Genomic DNA, 9,053 nt, shown 5'->3' on the forward strand with positions numbered 1-9,053 from the left:
AAGCTTAGCAAAATTACTAAATGAGAGGGTAAAATGGTACAATCGCAAGGGCTGCATTGCTACACACAAAACTTTCGGGGCTCCACTTAGCAAAAATTTGCTGTTACTTCCCGTTAGCAAAATTATTTATTTACTTTAGATTTAGCAAAAAGCCAAATTTGCTTAATTTGAGTAAAAACTAATTTTTCTGGCCGCTTTTCTTTTGAATAACAGCCGCCCTTACCGCTGAAAAGAAAACATAAGTTCGGTTACGGAAATTCGGTGCCAGCGGTGATTTTGATGACCATGCGGACGACGACCAAGCGGATCTATACTAAAAACTAACAGGTAAAGACGAATCTAGACGCAAACAAACTTTTTGAGTTTTTCATTTGTAAATTTTCCAATTTTACCAGGATGGCGCTCCCAGCGAATACAACACCAAAGCCGGGGATTCACCTAAGAGGTTGCCAAGTCTCCGAAAAAGGAACATGCTTAATGTTGGTTGACGATGGAAACTTCCGGAAACGAACGGTCAACCTACTCACATCCGGAACAACCCGATCTAGGTGCCAGAAAAAAGTAATTATTGGCAAAGTTCGAAAAAATTTTCACTACGCTGGTGGACAAGTGTAAATCCAGAAAATAAATTAAAGTGAAAGGTGAAAGCATCAGTGTTTTTTAATTTTAAATCTGATAACCTCCCTGCGTTTCTAAAGGAAAAATTATAAATTTTGTAAATAAAAATTCTGGGCGGTTTTTTTCTTCGGATTTTGCTAGAAATTTGAGTAAAAATCGCGGCGGCTAACTTTTTCTCTGGTTTGCTGAAATTTTAGTGAAAAAATATTGCTAAATTGATTGCTAAATTTCTAGCTGGTCAAATTTGAGCAAAATTTTGCTAAATTCCGGCCTCGGAAATTTTGTGTGTACACACAAAACTTTCGGGGCTCCACTTAGCAAAATTTCACTGTTACTTTCCGTTAGCAAAATTTTTTTTTACCGGCGATTTAGCAAAAAATTGAATTTACTTGATTTTAGTAGTTTTAAAGTATATCTTGCTTGATTTTAGTAAAACGAAGGTCGTTTAGCCGCTTTGTGTACAGACAGCAGCCGCCGCGTGTTGGGAGGAAAAAAACAAACTGACACGATTGAGCGCGGTTCCGAAAGTTCGATCCTTGTGGTTCTAAAGGTGGCTAAGTCAACTACGATATACTAGCCTAATCGACGCCGGAAGCGTACAGGTAGGGCCAATTATAAATTATACAGATTTTCCAACTTTTTAATTTCAAAACTGTTCATTATTTTTCTACCAGGTTACAACTTCAAAAAGAAATCCTCAACAGTCTGGAAATGGAAAGGGCCGAGATTGAAAATTCAACGAGCTCCATCCGACACACAACTTAGTGCATTCGTTGGTAAGAATGGCATTGCATTTTGCTCGCCGGAAAGTACGTCCCCAGGATCGGAACTTCTGTTCTACGAAGTGTTAAAATTTTTGGAAAAATGTGAACAATAAATTAAAAGTGAATGAAATTTGAGTATTGTATTTAATAATCAAACACTCCCCCTAAATCTCCAGAGAAAAGCCCATAAATTTTGAAATTTCAGGTCCGGTGATCTTTTTCTCCGGTTTTTTTGCTAGAAAAGGGAGCAAAAATTGCGGCGGCTAAATTTTTCTCTCGTTTGCTGAAATTTTAGTTCGAAAAAATTGCTAAATTGATTGCTAAGATTTTAGCTGGTCAAATTTGAGCAAAATTTTGCTAATTTTCGGCCTCGAAAGTTTTGTGTGTATCCCAATCTCTATCATAAACTGTATAGAACGAATTATTAACCGCGTAACCAATGTTCCGAAAATCAGTCAAAACAAACACTCAGGATGCGTTTCCTGTTGGAAACATTCTGATTGTATAATGGGATAGCGCCTCTCGCAACTGCTTCGCCTGGCTAGTATGCAATCTCGATCAGCGCTCCTATCAGCTACACACAAAACTTTCGGGGCTCCACTTAGCAAAATTTCGCTGTTACTTTCCGTTAGCAAAAATATTTTTTTACCGTCGAGTTAGCAAAAAGCTAAATTTACTTGATTTTAGTAATTTTAAAGTTTATCTTGCTCGATTTTAGTAAAACGAAAGTTTTTTAGCCGCTTTGTGTACAGACAGCAGCCGCCGCGTGTTGGGAGGAAAAAAACAAACTGACACGATTGAGCGCGGTTCCGAAAGTTTGATTCTGGTGCTCCTAAAGGGGCTAAGTCAACTACGATATACTAGCCTAATCGACACCGGAAGCGTACAGGTAGGGTCAATTATAAATTATAAAGATTTTCCAACTTTTTAATTGTTTATTATTTTTCTACCAGGTTACAACTTCAAAAAGAAATCCTCAACAGTCTGGAAATGGAAAGGGCCGAGACTGAAAATTCAACGAGCTCCATCCGACACACAACTTAGTGCATTCGTTGGTAAGAATGGCATTGCAATCCGCTCGCCGGAAGGTGCGTCCCCAGGATCGGAACTGTTCTACAAAGTGTCAAAATTTTTAAGAAAAATGTGAGAAATAAATTAAAAGTGAATGAAATTTGAGTATTGTATTTAAGAATCAAACATTCCCCCTAAATCTCCACAGAAAAACCATAAATTTTAAAATTTCAGGTCCGGGCGATTTTTTTCTCCGGTTTTTGCTAAAAAAGTGAGCAAAAATAGCGGCGGCTAAATTTTTCTCTCGTTTGCTAAAATTTTAGTTCGAAAAAATTGCTAAATTGATTGCTTAGATTTTAGCTGGTCAAATTTGAGCAAAATTTTGCTAATTTCCGGCCTCGAAAGTTTTGTGTGTATGCAAACCGAGTCGCATCATTCAGAATCATCGGTTTAGCAAACATCGCATATCGGAGATGAGTGAGATACAAACTGATCCATTCTGAATGTAGCTCACTCAGTATCTGCCTGAATTATATGAAATTCAAAATTATTTTTTGCAGGACGAGAAAAATCAAACAGTTGTGCGGGACACCATAAATTCTCAGTAGTTTTAACGTGACGGACGACATTTTAATAAGAGAACTTGTAAAAATTGAAAAACACGGCGAAAGTGAACATCTTTCCCTCACAAACACAACTACAATTTGATTTTGATCATACTGATGTTAAAAAACGTTATAACAACACATAAATTTATTAATTTGCTTTATATCAAATCAAACAAAATACGCTAATGATCGGCTTCATGTATCACTCACTCACTGCCTGATTCACTCCTGATCGAAGACCAACAAGATTCGCCATATGCATTGCGCATTGGTGACATTCCAATTTGATGATGGTGCTGCACTGATTTGACAGCAAGCATCGTGCGAGGTGATCTGTATTTTAGCGATGAATTGAACGATCGGTGATCGGGTAGGTCCAGTAGCAATCAATAACGAAACCCGACCGCTGTACGTTCAGGTGCGAAATGCAATCAGAAACATTCATTGAAAATGAGTGATTTTCGGAACACTGCGCGTACTATAGGGATGAATCATCCCAGAGGATGAAAATCCCGTATAAAAAAAAAAAACACTGCTCGTAACAACTGTCAAATTTCAGTGAAATGGGATTAATGTACACAATAATTTATTTTACAAAATGAATTGGCGCTAACGATATTGTCGCCTTACGGCCCGAGGTAGATTAGCTGGTGTTCCTATTCGAGACATTCTAGCAAACTTAGATTTTGGATATTTGTTCCCAATTTACAAATATCTCAAGCTGTCTAACTTGGTCGTTTAGTCCGCTTACCCACGTAAACTATCCCCTTGTGTGTTCTTCATTTTAAGTCTGTTTTGATTATTTATTAGTACCACCCCTCACCAAACCGGTTCGACACGAACGTAAAGGAGGCTGGCCAGAATTAAGGATAGAAACCGATACCAAACCGTAGCTATCGAAACAACAGCTACAGGAGGCCACCACCGAACCCTAATGGAAAACTATTATCGAAGGATACCCCCTATAAACCCCCTCATTTCCCATATTTAAAGATTTCATTTAAGCCTAGTCCACACTAGGCAACATGAACTGCGATTTCTGTTATGAGACGAAGTTTGTTGTCTGTTGTTGTTGTTGGAAACCTGAGACGGTCTCAGTGTCTCCCGAATAAAATGGGAGACGTTGAGACCGTCTCGAGACGAACCGTCTCCTAGTGTGGACGAGGCTTTATTAGACTCCTGTGCAAATAATTTCCGTGCAGAAATATTTTCGCACTGACGCATACATATGGCATTTTTTTTTTGATTCCGGATTTGGCTCTGGAACCGTCCGAATAAAAAAACGACTTTCGGGTTTCGAGTTAATCCATACACACAAAACTTTCGGGGCTCCACTTAGCAAAATTTCGCTGTTACTTCCCGTTAGCAAAAATATTTTTTTACTGTTGAGTTAGCAAAAAGCTAAATTTACTTGATTTGAGTAATAAAAAAGGTAATTTTACTTGATTTTAGTAAAACGACGGTTTTTCAGCCGCTTTGTTCACAGACACCAGCCGCCGCGCCAGTAGGAAGAAAAATAAAAAGCTGCCGCGATTAAGTGCGGTTCCGGAATTCCGGATGTTCGTTGCTGATGGTTCTTGTGGTGACAAACTCCACGATGAAATGGTAGCTGAATCGACACCGGATGCTTACAGGGTAAGGTCTGATCTTAAAGTGTTTAGATTCTATAATTTCTCAATTTCTTATTTGTGTGTTTGTTTTTTTTTCTACCAGGATAAAACTGCAACATGAAGCGCGCCACAGGCCGGTAATGAAGAAGGACTACAACTGGAAATTCAACAAGCTGCATCCGGCAAACACCCCGGTGCTTTCTTTGACGAAGGTGGCATGGCATTTCGTTCGCCAGTAGGTGAGTTCCCAGATTAGGAAAAGTGTGAAAAAAAAATATAAAAAATGTGAAAAATAAATTATAAGTGAATGAAATTTGTGTATTTGATTCAATATTCAAACATTCCCCTGATTCTCCATGAGAAAAAATAAAGAAACATGAAATTACGAATCCGGGCAATCTTTTTCTCCGGTTTTTGCTAGAAATTTGAGTAAAAACGGCGGCGGCTAACTTTTGTACTCGTTTGCTAAAATTTTAGTTTAAAAATATTGCTAAATTGATTGCTAAGTTTCTAGCTGGTCAAATTTGAGCAAAATTTTGCTAAATTCCGGCCTCGAAAATTTTGTGTGTACGCAGGTGTGCGTGAGAACGAGCGCAATGTTTACATGCAGCTGTCATTTTGTTCTCGAGTTTTCGAAAAGATTCCAATGTTTACATTGAAAGAGTGTGGATGCTCGTTTTTTCAATTTGGATTTTTGGCTATTTTAAACTGTTGTATTGTCATTATTATTAAGAAGAACTGTGATAATTTTAGCGATAAATTCACAAGTATACCTTCTGTGATAAATAAGTGACCGTACTAAGATGAGTGGCGAGGATGCTGCTCCAGACGGAGCAGCATCAGTACTTAACCTCAATCAACCGATACTAAATCCAGGACAAGAAAGGATGGAAGAAGACATGGAAACAACCAGCAGAGGAAAGGATCACGTCGACGCAGCAAGTAGAAAAATATTTAAAAACTACAATTACCAAAATGGGGATTGCCGTCCGTATCGCGTAATAGTAGAGAACACAGATGTAGAAAAACGAAAAGTTGTTAACAGATTACAAATAGGAATAATGCTACACCAAAATGGTTTTGACAAATGTATCGATGATATCAGGAAGACAGCTAGAAATAAAGTAACAGTGTACGTAGGAAATATTAAAGATGCCAACAGATTGGCAAATTGCCAGAATCTAAATCTACAGGGATTCAAATCTTATATTCCAAAACAATTCGTCACGGTGACAGGAGTTATTTCTGGTATACCACTTGAAATGAAAGACGAAGAAGTTAAACACTTTATCAAGGCCAAAGCAGAAATAGATTCCGTTTTTCGAATGCATCGCTATAAAGACAAGAAAAAGGAACCCACATATAAAATGGGTGTAGTTTTCCGTACTAATACTTTGCCAAATGACATCAGTATATATTCTGTGATACACAAAGTCCAACCGTACATTAGAAAACCGATAATCTGTTTTAAATGTCTTCGTTATAACCACTTGTCCAAAAATTGTAAAGCGTTGATTGAAAAATGTATGTCATGTGCTGTAGAACACTCGACAGAAAATTCTTGTAACGTTTTAAAATGTTTGTACTGTCCAAATTCTAATCATAAGACGACTGACAGAGTGTGTCCTAGATGGAAGAAAGAAAACGACTTACAAGCAATAATGGCCAAGAAATGCATGACTTATCAGGAGGCAAGGCAGTACTACGAGGTTCCAACTGAAAATATGTTTGACGTTTTGAGGACTACAGAGGATTTTCCAACAATTGCAGAATCATACTCCAGAGTTGCAGCTAGCGGGCGTAATTTTCCACAACAACTCCAACCAAAGCGCAGTGAGTGGAGTTCAAACGACAAGAGAAATAGATCTAAAAAAGAAAATAAAGAACCAAACAAACTTAATGTAGAAACAGATAGTGTACCAGGAGTGGCCAGTATTTTGGGATTAAATCAAAATGAATTCGCCAAAAAACGTAAAATGGAAGAAGAAAAAGAGGAAACAAGAGGCATAGGGATGTTCAATAAGTATAAAACAGGAGAGCTAGAGAGGTTTAAAAAGGAAATTGAGGAAACAATTAAAAAACAATCACAAGAAGAACTGAAACAAATAATTTCAACAATTAGCATGAAATTAGAAACTATTATGAAACCACATGGCACAAAAGGAGGAGAAATATCAGCTTGCATCTTGGGTGAATTAAATAAAATGCTAGGATCTGCAGGAGATAAATAATTTTCACCGGCGATTTCAAGGTGTTACAGGCAAATATTCAAAGTTTATATCGAAACAAAAACGAACTGACACACGAACTGTATACCCAAAATTATGATGCAGCATTGCTTTCGGAAATCTGGGTCAAACCAGAACAGATTTCTACTTTACGATGGAATATTCAAGGCTACCATCGACATCTGGCACCCCGTGCTGACGGGTATGGAGGAGTAGCAATATTCTTGAAGGAGGAATTTAAATTTGACAACATTCAATTACAAACAACAGACGATTTTGAAACACTCGGAATATTCATACCTAAATTAGATCTGGCTCTAGTAGTCGTCTATGTGAACCCAAGAATATCAAACGATAATTTAGAAACAGCCATAACAACACTCTTTAACGAAACAGCTAGATTCGGTAAAGTAGTAGTAGGAGGTGACTTTAACAGTCATAATGTAATATGGGGATGCCAAGAGTCAAACGGTAAAGGGACAATTGTACATGATGCCATAATAGGAGCTAATTTATTACTATTGAACAATGGAGCTGTAACTTACATTCCTCCAGTTTCCAATCAAAGATCTAGTGCTATAGATTTAACATTGTGTTCTCTTAATTTATTTAATGTGGTTCAATGGAAAGTTGTTGATAAAAATTTCGGAGGAAGTGGACACCTATTTATTGAGATCTGTCTGGATTTAAGGATAAACCGTAAACAAAAATACTACTATGATAAACAAAAAATATCGGAGGAAATGGCACAGGTTGAGCACTGGGAATTCGAAGACTTGAAAGATCTGTCTAAACTTTCCCAAAATATAACTAAAAAACACAAAAAAATAAGCAAACATACACCAAAATATTACTGGAGCTCGGAGTTGTCACAGCTCTATGAACAAAAACAAAACGCACTACGTAGTTACAATCAATGCTGTAGTAGTGAAAACCTAGTTTTTTGGAAAAGATCTTCTGCTATTTTCTTGAAATCCAAACTTGAACACATTAAAAACAAAATGATAGAACTCTCCAGCTCCATTGATCCTAGAAATTCACATGAAAATTGGAAACTCGTTAGACGATTAAAATTCCTCCCTGTTACCAACCCTAAAAACAATTCTATAAACACCAGCAAGGATATGGCTTCACAGTTTCTCACCAGCAACTTTGGCCCATCAAATTACAGAGAACCTCTCTCGCCAGCAAACAATACAAGAACATCCATATTAACCTATCGACATTGGAAAAACTTCATAAGAAACAAATCCCCAACATCATCACCAGGTACAGACTATATAAACTATAATGCATTAAAAAATTTAGATCTACAATCAGTTACAAAAATAATAGAATTGCTAAACGGAATGTGGCAAAAAGCAACTCTAGACGATCACCTAAAGGAAATAAAAATTATCCCTATATTAAAGCCCAACAAACCACCGAATGAAATAAGTTCCAGCCGACCTATAGCGCTTTTACCAACCGTTGTAAAAATATTAAATGCAGCAGTATTAGTAGACATCCAACAAACGTGTGAAAAGAACAATGTCATCCCAGATTTATCTTTTGGTTTTCGCAAAGGTATGTCTACTGAGCATTGTATTACGTATGCAACAAACCTAATCAAAGCAGCACGAAGAGCCAACTATACCACAATTGGTGTCTTCTTTGATTTTTCAAATGCTTTTAACACAGTCGACATTGATAAATTATACAATATCATGATACAAAATGGTTTCAACGAAGATACATGCACATGGATCTACAACTTTTTAAACAACCGGAAAACCCTCATTCACACCGATCAAGGAATTGTCAGCCAAACTATTTGTACTGGAGTACCACAGGGCGATGTTATGTCACCTGTTTTATTCAATATTTACACAGCTTCTTTGCATAATACAAACCTCGACCCAGATATAACAACTTTACAGTTTGCAGATGATTTTTTAAAAATTGTCAAAGCAAAATCTTTAGAAAAGGCCATTAACAAGATGCAATCTGAAATAAACCGATTTATGGCAAAAGCTACGGAGTTAGGATTACGTCTTAATAGCTCAAAAACAAAGGCAATGCTATTTAAAGAAAGTGATAAACAACTCCACTTAAGAATGGGAGGAGAAACCCTAGAAACAGTGAGGAGCTACAAATATTTAGGTATAACACTTGATCAGGCACTCAGATACGGTATACATGTTAAAATGCTGAAACAAAATGTGCTGGACAGAC

The sequence above is a fragment of the Uranotaenia lowii genome, chromosome 2 (genome assembly GCF_029784155.1).
Source record: "Uranotaenia lowii strain MFRU-FL chromosome 2, ASM2978415v1, whole genome shotgun sequence".
In the NCBI taxonomy this organism is placed as follows: domain Eukaryota; kingdom Metazoa; phylum Arthropoda; class Insecta; order Diptera; family Culicidae; genus Uranotaenia; species Uranotaenia lowii.